This window comes from Manis javanica, chromosome 2 (assembly GCF_040802235.1).
Source record: "Manis javanica isolate MJ-LG chromosome 2, MJ_LKY, whole genome shotgun sequence".
In the NCBI taxonomy this organism is placed as follows: domain Eukaryota; kingdom Metazoa; phylum Chordata; class Mammalia; order Pholidota; family Manidae; genus Manis; species Manis javanica.
In genome coordinates this window covers 116317390-116337782 of record NC_133157.1, presented here as the reverse complement: position 1 = coordinate 116337782, position 20393 = coordinate 116317390, and the positions used below count along the sequence as shown (strand labels likewise).

Genomic DNA, 20393 nt, shown 5'->3' with positions numbered 1-20393 from the left:
AAACCTATTTACTACTAATAATTACTTAGGAAATGACATGTTGCACAAGGTCCTTCCTCCTCCGTGCTTCATGCTGCTTTTCTTGCGTCATTATATATTGAATAAATTTTACATATCAGTCCGCACAAAGAGACATTGGGTTTTGTGGAGGCAGATACCATGCTTTAAGCATCTTTGACAACTCAGTGCCTGGTTTATGTGGACAAGCAGTAAATATCCCTTGAACAAAACGTATGTGAGTTTGTACCTGGAAAACTGAACTTTAAGAACAGTACAGAGCAAAGTCTCTTTTTAAAAGGGTGTTGAGGACATGCATGCCTATATTTTTCTGTGTGTAAATGGAAGAGGCTAGAAGTAAGTATTCAAAGCATTCTATGATTTCTCCCCATAAAGGTTAAAATAGGAACTTTAACGTTTTGAGTACATAATTGGGAGACTAATAGCATGTGCTACATATTTCTGTTTTATTTCTACATTTTTTTGCAAGATAAAAATGTATGGTTTTAAGTAGAGGAGTTTTGCTTTCAACTATATCACAAAACTAAAATGCAAAACAATGTAGAGACTAACTATTGTCACTTTCACTTTTTATGCCAATAGAAAATGAAACGATTAGACCTGTTTGCAGTTTCATAGATATAAAAGCTAAGGTATATGAAACTATCATGATATATATTCAGTCATTCTGTCTTGAGTGCTTACTATGTACTAGAAGCAAAAATACAACATAGTCCCGTGCTGTTGAGGAGCTTAGGAAACTGTGGAGGAGACAAAGACAGGAACTGTCAAATGCCTTGGGGCTGTGAGTGCAGCAGATGGAGGCTTACACAGTGACTGTTCCTGTGTCAGCAGCTTATGTGTCATAAGTTAGTTCTCAGACAAGACTTAGAACAGAAGGCTTTTTTTCATACTTGATTGTTACTGAATAATTTGCAGATTTACTGTATTTGTAGCCTTATAATCCATCAGTTTTTGCTGTAGACTGTTTTACCACTTTATTCTATGAAATTCTGTATGTTTAGTTTTTTTGAACTGAAAAAACTGCAAGCATATTGGATGTCATAGTTATGGGTACATATGGGTATTATGCTTTTGAAATAATGACTTAGTAGAATGACAACTTTAAGATGGTATCTCCTGCTCCTTGGGGATAAAATTCCCCAAGTCACTGTAAACATCAAAATTTCAAGATTTTTTTTTTCTTGAGCTCAAGATTCCACTGAAGACTGTGGTAGAGGGGAAAAAAGAGAGGAAGGATTTATTTTCATCTGCGTTTCTTATTGCCAAGGGACCTAATTATGTTATTTTCTGTTTTTCATCTCTATGATTTACAGAAAGGGTTCTTTTATTGAATAGTATCTTCCAGTCTTTCTACTTCCAGGATTCTGGCATGTTTTATGTAAAGATGAACTTAAAAATACTTATCATAGGTCTGGTTCATCTGGAGTTTGTAGTGGTAAATGGTAGTAGGTCAGCTACTCAGGCAGCAGTATGAAATGCTCAGCATCTCAGTGAACAAATGATGCCAAGACTTTTTTGATTGGTTATGTATTTGAACGCTACCCTAAAACTAACCCTTGAGATATCTAGTTAATATATGAACCCCTAACAAGGCCATGATTATTTGAGCAGTTTCTGATACTGGAGACAAAATTCTCCTGATTCCCATACGCATTAACATTTCACAGTTCATTTTTACTATGGTAGAGGGAGAAGAGGAAATGAATCTTCTTTTACTTTTTTTTTTATGTTTAAGGCAATCATCAAATGCATAGAGGATCGGGGCTTTTTCATTTTACTTACATCATCAGCCTTAACATCAGAAACAAGTAAGGACAACTTTTTTGAAAAAATATTTTGCAATGTGTTTACTTTGGTTTTATAAGATCAGCAACCTAACTCACCTCTGATTTTCATTCTGTGTAGATTTTGGAGATGACCAGATGGCTCTGCATGGACTACATTTGTTCCACTCATCCCCCTCAACAGGTGAGACACGGTGACTTCCAATTCACTGAATCTGTCAGGTATCCCTCAGTTGTCATCTTCCTTAACCTCTCATCAGAACCTGACCCTGGTATCTGTGTCTTCTCTTCAATACCTCTCATCCATTATCATTTTTTTAGGCTTATCCTTCCCTCTAACCTTCACAGGCAGGTATCCACCTGTCTTTTGACACTTCCACTTGGATGTCTCAGATATTCCTCAAATTTAGTATATCCAAAACTGAATTCATTCGTTATTGAACAACAATGGCTAGGAGATACTGGGGTCATAGCCTCTCAAATAATTGGACTCAAGGTTTCATACACACAGTCCCTCCATCTGGGGGACTGCTTGTCTCCTGCCCTCCACTGAGTGATGTTGGCACCCATCGGACCAAGAATTTGTTCTTGAGGGCAAAAAATTATTATACAGTATGGAAATAGATATACAGCATATCTGTGGTATTAAGGTTTCAGAGGGCAGTTAGGAAACAAAGTCTAAAAAGACTCTTGGTGCGGTCAGGGTTTGAGTAATGAATAAAATCAGAGGAGAAGCACTGATCTGGCCTGTGACTCTTCTGTGTCAGGAGTCAGTTCAGATATCACTTACTGATTCTCTTCACCACTCTTCCTTCCATGAGGACCCCTAGGCCGATCATCAATATCATTTAAATAGTTACTGTAATTATTTCATTCCTGCCTACCTTGTATTCTTCTGTACCCCTACTGCCTCTCAATGCCAGATGCCTTAAAAATAATAGTTTGCTGAACAAATAAATGAAAGTAAACAAGTCATTTCTTTTTGTCATGAGTTAAGAGTCTTTATTATTCTGTTGTGTGTGTTTAAACATAAAACTGTATACAGTGTTTATAAACCTGCAACCAATACAAAAATGTTTCTAAAGTTGATTTTTAAAACTTGAAGTCAGTCACTCAAAGAAGAGAACTGTACTTTCTTGGGCATCACTTCTTTAGACTAAGCAAAACATTACCAATCATAATGGCCATGCCCGTTTGCATTTTTCAAACATTTGCAATGTCAGGTGGGTGTATTTGATTATGGTAGGTATAATTGATTTAGCAGCCGTTAAAATAAGTATTCTTAGGGTAACCATATCAAAGATGATGAAACTGAAATGTATACTTGCCTGAGGTCAAACAACTGACTTTTACGCTGGCTTTCAACTCCTGTTTCATACTGCCTCCTTCCTCTTTAAGAGCTCTGACTCCATTTTTACTTTTAAATGTAAACTACTTCTTGAGAAAGGAATATTAGTGCCTGTACCATTGGGTGCTGAACAACACAGCCTTTCTGTTTGAATGAATAGTGGAGTGCTGTGTTACAGTATTCATTCCTTCTCTGGTTCATTAAGACATTTTCTATTTATGGTTGCCCAGAGCTGTGGTAATTTGTTTTAAACTGAGTGATACCTTGCTTAGCAGACTTAAAAAGTTCTTTTTCATAGACTTCATAACAAGTCTTTCTGGGTTCTGCCTTTCCAAATTCTTGAAATAATGCAGTTGCCTAAAAAAGACTATGTTATTGCGAACTATTAGTAGTACATAAAGGTTTTTCAATATTTTTTTTCTTCACTTGTTCCTTTTGAAATGATGAACTTCAAGTAAAGGAATTTTTAATGTCTAACTCCATTTTCCTGTTTATTCATATTTGCCATTCTTTTCCTAATGATACCTGCTGGAGTGCAGAGGAATTCAGCTAGGACTAATACAGTGTTTCTTAATTTTCATTTACTTTTTCTTTAAGAAGAATGATACAATTCATACGTCAGTTTAACCAGAGGCCTTTCTTACTTGTGGGTTTTTATTACCGATAACTCTTAAACTTCTTAGGATTTTATTACCCACTTAGTGACCTGACGTTTTCTCTTTTTTCCCCTTCTCACTGTTTTCATTTAGGTTATTGATTTGCTGAAAAATTAGCATGTCAGTCAAAGAGTGAGCCAGGGGAAGGAAGTGAAACACAAACTCTAGTTGGTTTTGTTACTTAATTTTTTAAAATTGTATATGTTCAATTAATAGAGGGGGTGAGGAAATTCACAACAATAGTTAACCATGAGATTTGGGGGCTACTTAAGTGTTTTACTTTTTTCCATTTCAGGTAGTTTGCATTATGACTTAAAATAATTTCAAGTATGTTGTATAAGTACAGATAAAAGACAGATTTTAAAAACAGAAAATAAGAATTAAAAAGAAAAGCAAGTATGCCAACTCTAAAAGCTGGTGCTACTGCTCTGGTGGCACCCTGAGCTCACGCTGGGCTCCTTGTCATTTGGGGTGGAGCTGGAAGCAGGTCTGCCCTCTTCATTCCAACCTAGTGATAACATTTGAATGAGTCTCAGTTCTGTGTGTGTGTGTGTGTGTGTGTGTGTGTTTAAGTGGTTTCATGCATATAACATACATATTCATTAAACTTACCCATAAGTCTTTTAATTGATGTTTAGATTACCATTTGAAAGTGTATAATATTTAACCATCCTATAATGCTGTGATCTAAAGCATTTTTTTCTTGCATGTGTTTGTAAAAAAAAAAAGACAAAAACATTTCAGGTTTTTGACATATATGTATATATATATATGTTTTAGAGTTGAAAGAGTTGAAAGTTGAAGATGACATCTCATTGAAGGTGATGCCTGTTTTACCTGCCCTTAACTGTGCCCTGCTAGAAGCACAGAAATCATTTCCTGAAGAAGGAATCTGTCCAAACACATTAGTAAAGCATAATTTCCAAGAATTGTATAAAGTAGACCAAAGTCCTTCATTGACTGCTGCTTCTCAGGATGGACTAAAAGAAACTGCTTCCTCTGGCCAAATAAGTGTCCAGTGGTTTTGAGTTGGCTTCTCCAGCTGAAAAGTGCCCCTTACATGCTTTAACTCAGTTGAAATCTTATTTTTCAGATCCTAGTGGGTACATTTTGGAAGTATCAACTGTGTTAGATTTATTGGCAGAGTGTCCTCAGTCTCCTTTTATTTCAGTTGAAATTTGTGATGCTGGATTCTCTTTAGTTATGATTCCTGATTCTGAATTTCTTGACTCGGAGGCAGAAGTAAGAAAAGAAACTGAAAGAGAAAAGAATTCTGGAGAAATGTTGAAAGCAAGGCAGGGAACATTGGTCCAAGTAAGTCCTGCCTCAAATCTGAGAGTTCAGCCTAAGAGAAAGGCAAGCATGCTACCCATGGAGCAGAGCTAAAGGGTGAACTTCCCCAAGAGAACTGCTGGAGCAAGCAAGCGTGTGGACTCCCCAGGCACTCTCAGTTTAGTCAAAGGACACTTTCCTCAGAAAAGAAAAAGAGGTCAGCGCAATTTATGTAGATTAGTAAATGAGCAGTTAGTAAAAACTGTTGTTTTCTAATGCTGTTGCTGTCTGATCGTAGTGGACTGAACAGCTTGGCAGTATCAGAAATTCCTTAGGTATGCCAACATTCCCCTCCAGTTGATTTGTCAGTGTGCTTAAAGTTTGAGAAGTGCTGATCTAGATAACAGCTAAAAATAAATAGGAAAACCTGTGAGATGTCGCAAAAAAAAGCCACACACCAAAAGCTTATGTTTCTCTTCTAAAACTGCTGAAACTGTCACTCAGTTATTTACACATTATTTAAAAAATTTGGTTACCCACTTTCTAAGCTATCTGCAGACAAATTAAGAGTGGAAGAAGAGGGTCTTCTAAAATCAGGCTTACCAGTAACAGTAAAAGGTGGTAACTGATACCCCGAGCATGCATGAAAAGGGGAAGAATGCCTGCAACCTCCAAAACTACAGCAGGGGAGATAATTTCTAATCCTCTGTATGTCTCAGAGTCTAAAAAATAGTCACATGAACCTGACCACAGAGCTACTATTGAAACAGGTGTCTAGTAGCCTGGAGACATGTATGTTGAAATAGTTCCACACTGGCATTGTTGCTCCCTAAAAATTGAGTGAGACCCAGAGTCTAGAGCCATTGAGTGTATAATCAAATAACCTTCAGTGAATACAGCCCAACAAACAACATGATTTTGGCTTATAGTCCTCTCAGATTCTGTGTAGTACATTTTGTTTGAAGGTAGGGAACTACCTCATGTATGACCTCTTAAGAGAAGGGGTCAGCAAAGAGTGGCTAAAAGGACCGCACAGACCTGTCATCTGCTGTCCCTGGCTACTTAACACTATGCTGATAGAGGTGAACTGCCGTGACTGAGTCCATAAGACCTTCAAAACTGAAAATGTGTCCTGACTGTCCCTATACAGAAAAAGGTTTCTGACCCTGTAGTTTTTACAATTTTTTAAATTAAGGTATTCTTGATATACACTATTATGAAGGTTTCACATGAAAAACAATGTGGTTACTACATTCACCCATATTATCGAGTCCCCTCCTGTATCCCATTGCAGTCAGTGTCCTTCAGTGTAGTAGGATGCCACAGAATCACTACTTCTATTCTCTGTCACACTGTCTTCATGATCCCCCCCACACCATGTATACTAATCAAAATCTCCCTCAAACTCTCTCCCCCACCCACCCTCCACCACCCCTCCCCTTTGGTAACCACTAGTCCCTTCTTAGAGTTTGTGAGTCTACGCTGTTTTGTTCCTTCAGTTTTACTTCATTGTTATACTCCACAAATGAGGGAAATCATTTGGTATTTGTCTTTCTCTGCCTAACATATTTCACTAAGCATAATACCCTCAAGCTCCATCCATGTTGTTGGAAATGGTTGGATTTCTTTCTTATGGCTGAATAGTGTTCCATGTGTATATGTACCACATCTTCTTTATCAATTCACCTACTGATGGACACTTAGGTTGCTTCCATTTCTTGGCTATTGTAAATAGTGCTGCAATAAACATAGGGGTGCATATGTCTCTTTGAATCTGAGAACTTGTATTCCTTTGGGTAAATTCCTAGCAGTGGAATTCCCGGGTCAAATGGTATTTCTATTTTTAGTTTCTTGGGGAACCTCCATATTGCTTTCCACAGTGGTTAAAACTAGTTTGCATTCCCACGAGCAGTGTAGGAGGGTTACCCTTTCTCCACATCCTTGCCAGCATTTGCTGGTCTTAGTTTTTTCCATGCTGGCCATCCTAACTGGTGTGAGGTGGTATCTCGTGGTTTTAATTTTCATTTCTCTGATGATTAGCTATGTGGAGCATCTTTTCATGTGCCTGTTGGCCATCTGAATTTCTTCTTTGGAGAAGTGTCCGTTCATATCTTCTGCCCATTTTTTAATAGGGCTATTTGCTTTTTGGGTGTTGAGGTGAGTTCTTTATATATTTTGGATGTTAACCCCTTGCTGGAAATGTCATTTACAAATATATTCTCCCATACTGTAGGCTGCCTTTTTGTTCTGCTGATGGTGTTCTTTGCTATACAGAAGCTTTTTAGCATGATCCCATTTGTTCATTACTGATTTTGTTTCCCTTGCCCAAGGAGATGCTTTCAGAAAAAAGTTTCTCATGTTTATATTCAAGAAATTTATGCTTATGTTTTCTTCTAACAGTTTTATGATTTCATGACTTACATTTAGGTCTTTGATCCATTTTGAGTTTACTTTTGTGTATGGGTTTAAACAATAATCCAGTTTCATTCTCTCGCATGTAGCTGTCCAGTTTTGCCAACACGAGTTGTTGAAGAGGCTGTAGTTTCCCCATTGTATATCCATGGCTCCTTTTCATATATTAATTGACCATATATGCTTGGGTTTATATCTGGGCTCTCTAGTCTGTCCATTGGTCTATGGGTCTGTTCTTCTGTGCCAGTACCAAATTGTCTTGATTACTGTGGCTTTGTAGTAGAGCTTGAAGTCAGAGAGCATAACCCCCCCACTTTATTCTTCCTTCTCAGGATTGCTTTGGCTCTTCAGGGTCTTCTGTGGTTCCATATGAATTTTAGAACAATTTTCTCTAGTTTGTTGAAGAATGATGTTGGTATTTTGATAGGAATTGGATTGAACCTGTAGATGGTTTTAGGCAGGATGTCCATTTTGGCAATACTAATTCTTCCTATCCATAAGCACAGGATGTATTTCCATGTTTTGGTATCTTCTTTAATTTTGCTAATGAGTGTCTTGTAGTTTTCAGGGTATAGGTCTTTCACCTCCTTGGTTAGGTTTATTCCTAGTTATTTTATTCTTTTTGATGCAATTGTGAATGGAATTGTTTTCCTGATTTTCTGCTAGTTCATTGTTAGTGTATAGGAATGCAACAGATTTCTGTGTATTAATTTTGTGTCCTGCAACTTTTCTGAATTCAGATACTAGATCTAGTAGTTTTGGAGTCTATTCTTTAGGGTTTTTTATGTACAATATCATGTCATCTGCAAACAGTGACAGTTTAATGTCTTCTTTACCAATCTGGATGCCTTTTATTTATTTGTGTTGTCTGATTCCCGTGGCTAGGACCTCCAAAACTATGTTGAATAAAAGTAGGGAGAGTGGGCATCCTTGTCTTGTTCCTGATCTTAAAGTAAAAGCTTTCAGCTTCTCGCTGTTCAGTATGATGTTGGCTGTCAGTTTGTCATATATGGCTTTTATTATGTTGAGGTACTTGCCCTCTATACCCATTTTGTTGGAATTTTTATCATGAATGGATGTTCAGTTTTGTTGAATGCTTTTTCAACATCTATGAAGATGATTGTGTGGTTTTTGTCCTCCTTTTTATTGATGTGGTGAATAATGTTGATGGATTTTCAAATGTTGTACCATCCTTGCATCCCTGGAATAAATCCTACTTGGTCGTGATGGGTGATCTTCTTGATGTATTTTTGCATTCAGTTTGCTAATGTTTTGTTGAGTGTTTTTGCATCTATGTTCATGAGGGATATTGGTCTGTAAATTTCTTTTTTTGTGGTATCTTTGCCTGGTTTTGGTATAGAGTAATGCTGGCCTTATAGAATGAGTTTGTAAGCAATCCCTCCTCTTCTACTTTTTGGAAAACTTTATGGAGGATGGGTATTAGGTCTTTACTAAATGTTTGATAAAATTCAGCAGTGAAGTCTTCTGGTCCAGGTATTTTATTCTTATGTAGTTTTTTGATTGCCAATTCAATTTTGTTGCTGGTAATTGGTCTGTTCAGGTTTCTGTTTCTTCCTAGGTCAGCCTTGGAAGGTTGTATTTTTCTAGAAAGTTGTCCATTTCTTCTAGGTTATCCAATTGTTTTCATATGACTTCTCATAGTATTCTCTAATAATTCTTTATATTTCTGTGGTGTCCGTAGTGATTTTTCCATTTTCATCTCTGATTCTGTTTATGTGTGTAGACTCTCCCCTCCCCTTTTTTGATAACTCTGGCTAGGGGTTTATCTATTTTGTTTATTTTCTTGAAGAATTATCTCTTTCATTGATTCTTTCTGTTGTTTTATTCTTCTCGATTTTATTTATTTATGCTCTAATCTTTATTATGTCCCTCCTTCTACTGACTTTGGGCCTCATTTGTTCTTCTTTTTCTAGTTTTGTTAATTTGAGTTTAGACTGTTCATATGGGATTGTTCTTCTTTCCTGAGGTAGGCTTGTTTTACAATATACTTTCCTCTTAGCACAGCCTTCGTTGTGTCCCACAGATTTTCTGGTGTTGAATTATTGTTGTCATTTGTCTCCATATATTGTTTGATCTCTGTTTTTATTTGGTCTCTGAACCATTGGTTATTTAGGAGTATGTTGTTAAGCCTCCATGTGTTTGTGGACTATTTCGTTTTCTTTGAGTAATTTATTTCTAGTTTCATACCCTTGTGGTCTGAGAACGTAGTTGGTACAGTTTCAACCCTTTTGAATTTACAGAGGCTCTTTTTGTGGCCTAGTATACGATCTGTTCTTGAAAATGTTCTATGTGCATTTGAGAAAAATGTGTACCCTGCTACTTTTGGCTGGAGTGTTCTGTAGATATCTGTTAGGTCCATCTGTTCTAATGTGTTGTTCAGTGTCTCTGTCTCCTTAGTTATTTTCTGTCTGGTTGATCTGTCCTTGACATTAGCGGTATGTTGAAGTATCCTAAAATGAGTACATTGCATTCTATTTCCCCCTTTAATTCTGTTAGTATTTGTTTCACATATGTAGGTGTTCCTGTGTTGGGTGCATAGATATTTATAATGGTTATTATATCCTCTTGTTGGACTAACCCCTTTATCATTTGTAATCTCCTTCTTTGTCTCTTGTAACTGTCTTTGTTTTGAAGTTTATTTTGTCTGATACAAGTACCACAACACCTGCTTTTTTCTCCCTATGAGTTGTATGACATATCTTTTCCCATACCTTCACTTTTAAAAGTCTGTGTATGTCTTTGGATTTGAAGTGAGTCTCTTGTAGGCAGCATCAGATGGGTCTTGTTTTTTTATCCATTCAGTGACTCTGTGTCTTTTGATTGGTATATTCAGACCATTTACATTTAGGGTGATTATCTATAGGCATGTACTTATCGCCACTGCAGGCTTTAGATTCATGGTTACCAAAGTTTCAAGGATAAGTTACTTACTATCTAACAGTCTAATTTAACTCAGCATGCTATTACAAACACAATTTAAAGGTTCTTTTTTTTTTTTCTTTTTCTTCCTCCTCCATTCTTTATATATTAGATATCATATTCTGTACTCTTTGTCTCTCTCATCACTGTCTTTGGGGGTAATTGATTGAATTTTGCATTTGCATAGTAATTAATTGTTCTACTTTCCTGTGGTTTTATGTCCTGTGGTGACAGCTATTTAGCCTTAGAAACACTTCCATCTGTAGCAGTCCCAACAAAATACACTTTAGAAACAGTTTTTTGGAGGTAACTTCTCTCAGCTTTTGTTTTTCTGGGAATTGTTTAATCCCTGCTTCAGATTTAAATGATAATCTTTCTGAGTAGAGTATTCTTGGTTCAAAGCCCTTCTGCTTCATTGCATTAAATATGTCCTGCCACTCCCTTCTGGCCTATAAGGTTTCTGTTGAGAAGTCTGATGATAGCCTGATGGGTTTTCCTTTGTATGTGATCTTTTCTCTCTCTGGCAGCTTTTAATAGTCTTTATCCTTGATCTTTGTCTTTTTAATTATTATATGTCTTGGTATTGTCTTCCTTGGGTCCCTTGTGTTGGGAGATCTGTGCACCTCCATGGCCTGAGAGACTATCTCCGTCCACAGATTGAGGGAGTTTTCAGAACTTACCTCTTCAAAGACACTTTCTATCCCTTTTTCTCTGTCTTCTTCTGGTACTCTTACAATTCGAATATTGTTCCGTTTGTATTGGTTGCACAGTTCTCTCAATATTCTTTCATTCCTATAGATCCTTTTTTCTCTCTGCACCTCAGCTTCTTTCTTTATATTCCTGTTCTCTAATTTCTATTCCATTTACCGTCTCCTCCACTATATGTAGTCTGTTTTTAAATCCCTCCATTGTATGTTTTATTTCTGATAGTGCATTCCATAATGATTGGATCTCCATCCGGAATTTTTCCCTGATTTCTTGAATATTTTTCTATACCACCATGAGTGTGTTTATGATTGTTATTTTGAAATCTCTTTCAGGAAAATTGATGAGTTCAGTTTCACTTGATCGTTTTTCTGGTGTTTGTGGGATTTTGGTTTTGAACCAGGTTCCTTTGACATTTTGTTTTTGTATGTGGTGCCCTCTAGTGCCCAGAAGCTCTACTCTGGAGCTGCTCAGCCCCTGGAGTGATGTTGGGGGTCATGGGGGTGTGGCACTGGTGCCTGGTGGGGAATGAAAGAACTGTTCCTGCCTTTTGGCTTCTGTGCCTGCCTCTACTGCCAGACCAGTAGGCCGAGTACACAGGTGTAAGCCTCTATGCTTTGCATTTGTAGCTGCCACAGGCAGGACTTCCCTCTGGCTGGTCTGATGCCAGGGCAGGGCTGCCAGTTTGCAAGTCCGTGTGTGCTGTCCGGGAGGAAGATGCAGCAGGCTGCGTGTCACAGTGGGGTGCCTTGGAGCTGTGTAGCCAGCCAGAGGGATGGAGTGCCTGAAACTTGTGAAAGGTCTCAACCTGTTGGGCAGAGTGTACCCAGACAATTTTGTCCACTTTTCCTTTCTCCTGAACAGTAGGCTCTCTGCAATTCTTGCCCTTTTAGAAGCCCTTTTGCTTTTAGGATGTCTCTTAGACTGCCCACCTTTCTTTTGTCCCAGAGCAGCCGGATGTAGATCCCTGTTTCCTACCAGCAGCTGGAATGTCAGTCTCTCCAGTATTCTGCCCATCATAGCTGTCCAACCCCATCCAGAGTATCATGTAACGTAGGTTTGTGCTCCCAGGGCAGATCTCCAGGGTTGGGTTTTCAGCAGTCTGAGGCCTCCACACCCTACCCGCTGTGTTTCTCTTCCTCCCGCCGGTGAGCTGGGGTGGGGGAAGGGCTTGGGTCCTGCCAGATCAGGGCTTTGGTACGTTACCCGTTCCGTGAGGTCTGTTCTCTTCTCCAGGTGTATGCAGTTTGGCACAGTCTTCTTTTCTGTTGCTCTTTCAGGATTAGTTGTATTAATTATATTTTCATATAATATAGTACATGTGGTTTTGGGGGGAAGCCTCTGTCTCACTTCTCACACCGCCATCTTTTATCTTCCACCCTATCATTTTAATTTGGAAATTCTTGATGCCTTAAGAAGAAACATTAGGGATATACAGATCACTTGGATTCCAGATAATGAAGGTTTTATCCTTTGGTTTAGCAAATATTTATTTCCAGTGTAATATAGTTGAGAAATGGCATGTGTGTGTGCATTTGGGAGTGTGGTGTTAAGGAGGGCAAATATTCCAGGCCAGCCATACTGAATTTCTGCTCTGTATGAACCAGTATACTTCAAAATATTAAATAACTTATGTGTAATTCAACATAGATTTTGCCAGTTTCTCAAATTTTTTTTACCTCATCCACTTTAAAAAAAAAGCTTATTTTGTAGTAATACTACATAGAAAATCACACATGACTGAAACAAAAATTTTAAAGAGCATTTATCCTAAATGTGCAATATAATCTGATATTTTCTATTCTATTCTGTTTCATTTAAGAAAGAATTCTGGGGGCTGTCTTGTCCCCTCCTGGCAACAGCCAGGAGCTCTATTCTCTCACTTTATTTCTAAATAAAAGCTTAAAAAAAAAGATGGAATTCTGGTTACAGTCTGTTAACTATATTTTACAGTCCACCAGTGGATTATTACATGCGGCTCAAGGAACATAGCACTGAGTGACACAAGAAGAACCATGTGGGATCCCCTTGTTTTATGTTCCCGTTTTTCTTCCCAGGAACTTGGGTGGGAGCAGTCTTCCCTTCCTGTGCCTGTGCAGATGTTAGGAACTTCCCCTAGGTATTGGGCTTCTCATTTTCTCACTTTTGTTGATGTAGTCTTAATTCTTTTCCTGTTTTATTTGTATTTAGCCTTTTCTTATGCTAGAAACTTTAGAAAATGTGACTGGGCTGGAATGAGAAGTCATATTCTTAAACAAAATGCTGATTTATTCCAGTAATTGTTTACTAGGAAAATGATTAGACCCAGGGAAATGTACAATAAGAGATTCTAAAAGCTTTTTATTTAAAAAACCCACTTTTTGCTCTTAACCCACAAAAGAATGAAATGCAGTTGACCTCTTTTCCACCTTTCAATAAGTCACCACAAATTCTTAAAACTGTATAGTGTCTTGTTTCTCATGCTCAATTAGAAATAGTGTTTTCTTTATAATGTAGATAAAATATTTGCCAATACTCGTGTGATTTTTTTATATGATATCTTTAGGGGTAATTTTTTGTTGGGTAAAACTGAAAATATGGAAGGCAGTGGGGGAAAAGTTTTCAACGGGAACATTTATTAACATTTCTTTAAACTCTGATCATTTTCTTAGGACTGAAACACTTCCTATTTGGTTGTATGAGCAAGTAGTCAACTGTCTTCTCATGTGCCTCCTCCATTAGCTGTATCCTTCCTTCCATGTGAGAAGCAAAGCTGAGCATTTTGTAAGATATATGGGCACTTATAATAGATTTGTAGAAATTAAATTAGTTGAAGACTTTCTTCAGTGTGCCTTCCTCTGTCTTCTCTTAGAAGGTGGTTTCTCAGGAGGTCTTCAGCATTTAGGACTAGTAACTTGACTGTGACTACACAACCTCTTTTCTGTCCTGTGATTGTCGTTCTGACCATCACATGCTTTGGAAGCTGTGTTGCTCTGACATGAATTGAATCACCCATCTCCCAGTGCTGTGAACTAGCAAATTCAGTCCTACCTGCCATTTCAGTCCGGAAGGATTATGCAGATTTTTGAAAAATTAAGTCATGCCTTGTTTTATAAAAGCTAATGATAATTTTCTTCTTCACCTGCCACTTAATAAGTTAACATTTTTATATTTATGTGAGAACTTTTAACTCCTGCTTTGTTAAAACAATCTTAATGAAATACCCAACATTTTATATTTTATTCCCCGTTACTAAAGTTACCCCCCAGAAAACAAAAGAAATAAAAGGAAGAGCTGTGCTGATCAGTATCCAAGCCCCCTACCCCTTAAAAATGGTGTCTTTTTTACATAAGGTGCTGAAGTGCTGACTGCACAGTTTGTACAGACAACCAAATTGGATAGGAAAAACCAAGAAGCTCCTATTTCTAAAGATGTTCCAGTGGCAACGAGTGCTTAAATGGCAAAGAGACAAGAGAAATCTCCCATCAAAACTGTTCCAAGGGCTAAACCACCTGTGAAGAAATCTCCACAAACAGAGAAGGTAAATGTAGTAAAAGGCAATCAGAATCCCAGAATCAGAAAGCAGCCACACCTGGTAAGAAATACTCTTCCTGTAAATTTCAACACCATGATACAGACTAATTGGGATCACAAGATAGCGTATTGAAATAGGATAAGAGCAGTTGAAATGTAGCAATAAATATTGCTATATTCTTTAGTTAAGATACTAACAAGACTAAGAAAATAGTTTTCCTATTGCACATAAATTTAAAAAGTGTAAAGATTCATACCTTCATAAAATAGACCCTACTTTCTAGTTTGCATTAGGCCTGAACCTGAACTGTCTATAAGAGTTAAGGTATAAATGGCCTTTTTTTTGTGACTGAGTGCACAACCAAATATTATTATCTGACAGTATTTTTCTGGACCATAAATAGTTACAAAAAGTAGAAGGTTATAGGTTTATTTGTCCAAAGGGAACTGTAAAGAGATTGTCCAAAGTGGTCAGTACTCCAGAATCCTGCATTTTATTTTAAAAGGCATTAAATTAATTTTAGAAACAGTTTTACTTTTCTAATTTTGCTTAAGTGAGCAATTAACTTTAGTTATCCGAACAAAAAGCTAACTGCTCTAGTTCTTGTATTTCCAATTGCTAGACATACTCTCTTGAAAGTTCTTTCGCCACCATGGGCTTCACCTCCAGCTCTTCTAGGTCCATGTCCGTCCTTACTTACACCTCCCTCCTGTGACAACAGCGGCTGTTCCAGTCTGCAGTCTGTAAAGTTTACTTTCTTTTCGGTGTTGAGTACTATTGTGTTATACGTGTGTCGTTGTTTTTCATTTGTTTTAACAAAGACTTCATGGTCTCATACCTTTATATTTCTATCAATTTTCTGTCTCCTCTCTTGGATTCTGTTTCTCCCTGGGCTATGAAAAAAGTCTAATTTTTAGTGGAAATTCAGGGAAAGAAACTATTGTTGAGGTGATGTTGCTATGGATGAGCCTTTTTTTAAAAAGTTTCTCTAATTTCTTATGATAAGATTTTTTTAAAGCACATTATGTCACCCTAAAATTGATAGTGTTGTACATTTGGCATCCATGCCAAATGCAGGCTCTTCTGCTTTCTCTCAAGGTGGTTCATGATGTGGTTGTTGCCCACGTGTCCAAACTTCCCTCCCTCTGTCTCCTGCCCTGCACCCTCTCCTCATTCATCACACCTGTTTTACTCTGGGGCACTTACCTCCTCCCTCCAGAGTCTGCTCAGCTAAGTCCTGCCTCCACATGGAGGCATTTCCTGATGTTCTCACCTTCACTGGTGTCAGTTTTCTTTATTTTTTTTTGTGTTTGAGGACATTATGGAATTAAATTCATACAATCATTTGATGTGTCGGTCCTGTCATTCAGTTAGTATGTAAATATTAATGAGCATAGATAAACATATAATGCTTTGCATTTTTGCTGTGTATTCTGAATTCTTTGTACTGAATTGGCGTGCAGATATTTAGAGACTGAATAATGGGAGGAGGTATGAGGTGGGTATTGGCAGAAAAGTGATCCCAGAAAATGAAAAGTTTTCAGAATGTGTATTCAGAAATTGGCTGATTTGTACTACAAATGTTTGTATATATTGTGCAGCCACATACAGTTTTGAGATTAGCACCTTTTAAATAATCTCTTAATTTTTCTTTTATTAATCAACTATACTAATCTTTCATTTTCTGTACTTGAGATATCAGAGTTAAAGAAGCAAAGGTTCGGTCATTTTGTTACTGAAATAAATGATTTTCTATCCTGAAAGTTTTTAATGTGGCTTTTATGTACTGAACTCTTTTTCATATATAATTCACTTGGCATTGTCTTATCTGTACTTAAAAAATGCTAGATTATTGATACTGTGTTTTTTTGACAGAGGGCTTATAACAGTCATTAAATGATGGGCTTGAGACTGCACATACTTAATTAAACTCAACTACTTTTCTTGATTATAGAGGACTCTTTATATTAGACCTTACTCAAGAGTGATGTTCTGTTTAAGAACCATAATATTAACAAAGATAGAGTGACTTCAATAGAGGATTCTTTATATTAGACCTTACTCAAGAGTAATGTTCTGTTTAAGAGCCATAATATTAACAAAGACAGAGTGAAATTAATATCAATAAACACATCAGATCATAAAATGAGTTTCATGTTTCCAATATACCCATGGAGCTAATGTAACGATTCTCTGCTTTTGGTCAGTTTCTTCTACTTGGCCCCTTAGGTTTTGTTATTTTAATCAAGACTGGACAGTGGTTGATAAATTTTACCCTCTCACCATTCACACACACCTTTCTTATTCTATTTGATGACCTTGTAGGCCAGAGTTTTCTTTTTCTCTGTAAATGTGGTAGTCATTGGGTTTTATGCAGGTTAGTTATTACTTTCAGGCCTCCTGCTATTACAAAGAGTGCAGTTGGCTTTTCTGAATATCTACCCACTATAGGAAATTGTTGCTTACTGTTGTAAAATTTGTCCTTCAGGGTAACTTTAGTTAAAGAAAGCTGAATTAAGGTCCTGAGAATCCAAGTAAGCCATTTCAGAATGTCAATTTTCTGATAAAAGGCATATGGGTTGATTTGATTATCTGCAGAACAGAGAATTACCAGTAGATAGGGAGATCTGCTATTTTATGGATAGGGTACCAAAATAATGTTTTCAGTACAGAAATTGAAGTTTAACAAGGTGATGAAATTAATGTGATTGTGAATACTTTTAAGAACTTTTCTAATTTTTTTACTCATATCACATATAATTAAACATCAATATGGTTAAAATCATCAATTTTGAACTTAGGTGAGTTCTCATCATTTGATAAGAGAAATTTTTAAGAAAATACATTAATATACTATAATGTACACTTCAAACTTAGAAATTCTTAAATTCCCACTTGATTCTAAGCTCTCTGAGGGCAGGACTCTGGTTTTGTTTTGTTTTCCTCTGTATGTTTAGCTGAGCTGTATGCCTTGTATGTAGTTTAGTACTTGTATTTTTGAAAGGAGATTTCTTTTTGAGTTAGTTGCACATTCCTTAAGAATTATTCCTCTGGTGAATACAATATAAATAGATCTGAAAGTTGAAAGAAACCTCAATCTGATAGTAAAATTTTAATATACAATCTATGCAGTATATCAAGGGGTGTTTCTTGAATATATTGACTTAACCATTGATTTTCACTAAGCCATAGTGATATGGCAGAGAATTAATTCATGAAATCAAATGTTATATGTCTTTTTCTTTTACACTGAAGCCAAAGGAGAAACTTCTTCACAGCTTCAGTCAGAAATTTCATCAGATGGTCAAGAAAATGCTATTAGCATAAATACAGCTCAGCCAGAAAGCATTATAGTGGCTCCCGGAGATCCACCTAAAAACTCCCTTGTCAGCTGTGACTCCCAGGCCCTGAATATGTTAGCTGATCTAGCATTGAGTGCTGCTGCCTCCCCCACACCATCATCTGAGCCCAGAAACCTTCCCTGCCCCTCTGGACTGCCCCCAAGTGAGGTTTTGCCTTCTAAAGAATATTCTTCGCATGGTACATCTGACCATGAATATCACAGAGGAGCCAAAAGTCAAAAAGGTGGGCCGTTACCTAAGCCCTCTGCTGATAAGAGTAATCCACCGTCGGACTCCACTGTCGACCAGGAAGAAGGGAGCTTGGTTCCTAGCACTCAGGCCCCTGTTGGCACCCACGTGGCTCTTCCTGAGGAAACACTGAAAAGGCCTGATGCAAGCCAGAGCTCTTTTGTTGCTGTGGAACATTCCTATGCCCTACTTCTTGCAAAACATTCAAAGAAGCATCTACAGCAGAGAGTAGCAGGCCCTGCCTTTGTTAAGAATGGCACAAAAGGCCCCAAAGCAGGAACCCCAGTGGGAAAAGTAATGCCCTTTCGTCACCAGCAGAACACCTCCCCTCTGCAAAAGCTTTCTGAGGACCCATTACTCCAGCGCAAGAGCAGATTGCTGTCCTCCAGCCTGAGAGATTTTTACTGCTGTCATACTGTGTTCAGCTGTGATGGCTCCTTTAAGGTCACTTTTACATGTGAAGCAGAATATGTATTCAGTTTAGACAGCAAGTACACCAACAACCCACTGGGGAAGGCGGTGGTCAGAGCATTACATGGGTAAGTGGTGGTGCGTACATGGGTACGTAGGTGGGTGGTAGTGCGGGTAAGACTAGTCATCACGTGGGTGAGTGGTGATGTGAATGAGGCGGCAGTCAGAGTGTCACGTGGGTGGACAGTGGTGCAGGTGAGGCGGTAGAGCATTACATGCATTAAGTAGAGGTGCAAGTGGATATAACCGTGTTGAGTAAATGTTGTGTTGGGGGTTACTTGTGCTGAGCTTTGGAGAAGCAGAAAGCGTGTGTAAGTCCAGTAACTTGTATTAATATCAAGTTGTTTGATTTACCGTCAGCCATCGTCTGTGATAGCATGGAGAACTTCTGCAAGGTAACTTCAGCCTTGTGAGTGGCTTTCCATTTTGAGATGCTCCTCTGTAAACCTTTGCAATCTGTACCAGTCACAGTTCTACCACTTACAAGTCCTGTGATGAAAAAGGAGTCAAAACTCCGATTCTCAGTGCTCTTTTCTGTCTCTGAAAAATGGGTGGATTTGGTTTATTGTAACTGTTAAGTCAACTTCTTTTTACCTTATTGTTGCATAGTTGTATTATTTTTAAAATAAAAACATTTAAAATCAAGGTTAACAAAAAAGGGACTTGGCTTAAGATACTTGACTAACCAGTCATTGTCAGTGATCATTGTATGTTCTTTGTTTAAAACCACAGGCCCTGGAACACTGATTTACTGATAATGTAGAAGAAGTGAAGCTCATACTTCAAATGTGGATGGCTCGTTTTACAGCAGTCAGAGCAAACTCATAGAGTCATCTAGAAAAGTGATGGAGCACAGCAGCCCCACGAAGTTTGTCTCTATAAATAGCACATTAGACTCTTTGGAAGTCGGTGTGTTGGAGGAACTCCCTGGTGCGGAGAGGTGTAACCCACTGTTGGAGACTGACGAGACTCCCAGAGGTCACACTGCCATAGTGTCCTTCCCTGACACTCACTCTTTGCTTCCTTTCATTAAACCACCACCTGCGAGAGGCTTGGAACTGTGGGTGCACAATGAGCCGAAAGAAGGTTTTGCAGGAGAGGGTCACTCAGATACCCCGGAAAGCCAGAATTTCATCTATTCCTGTAGTAACGAGGTAAGTAAATCTAAATACTGTAAATGCTGATGTTATTTGTGAAGAAATTTTCATTTGATTTTTGTGTATAAAAATCACATTCAAAACAAGGCATTGGTTTCTTTTAGGAAAGTGGATTCCCTATGTAAAGGATTATAATGCTAAAAACTCAATTTCCTTAAGTGTTGCACTGGATTGTCTGCAGGTGGAACTTGTCTTTCATCCTGATTGAAGAAGCAGAAGTAGAAAAATACTGTGGGGGACAGGTAATCTGAGAGGCGACCATAGTGTCACTCAGTGTATAATTTGGGACAAGTTATTTGTTTCCTCTGAGCTTATATTCTTATCTTTTAAAAGAAGTGAATAATATCTGTTATGTCTTACCTAGAGTAGTTTTTAAGAATCAACTGTGATAATAATAAATATTAGAAATCTTTGATGAATCTTAAAATTGAATATGTTAGAATTATTTTTGAAAACATACTGGAACAGTAAATAAAATGCCAGGTCTCTTACAGATCTGTAGTTAAATATTTGTAAATATGGA

At 37.6% G+C, this 20393-nt stretch overlaps 2 protein-coding genes across 2 annotated transcripts in view; one reads left to right on the top strand and one right to left on the bottom strand.

The window, feature by feature from the left end:
- Positions 1–20393, bottom strand: part of LOC140845608 (interleukin-2 receptor subunit alpha-like) — a 495306-nt gene that overhangs the window by 75258 nt on the left and 399655 nt on the right. The gene's annotated exons all lie outside the window — the stretch shown is intronic.
- The window catches only part of LOC118968794 (protein TASOR-like), a 186221-nt gene that overhangs the window by 39578 nt on the left and 126250 nt on the right, over positions 1–20393 (top strand). The window contains exons 11-13 of the mRNA XM_073229183.1: positions 1757–1829; positions 1927–1989; positions 19446–19867. The gene's annotated coding sequence lies outside the window, so the exon portion shown is untranslated. The remainder of the gene's footprint in view (positions 1–1756; positions 1830–1926; positions 1990–19445; positions 19868–20393) is intronic.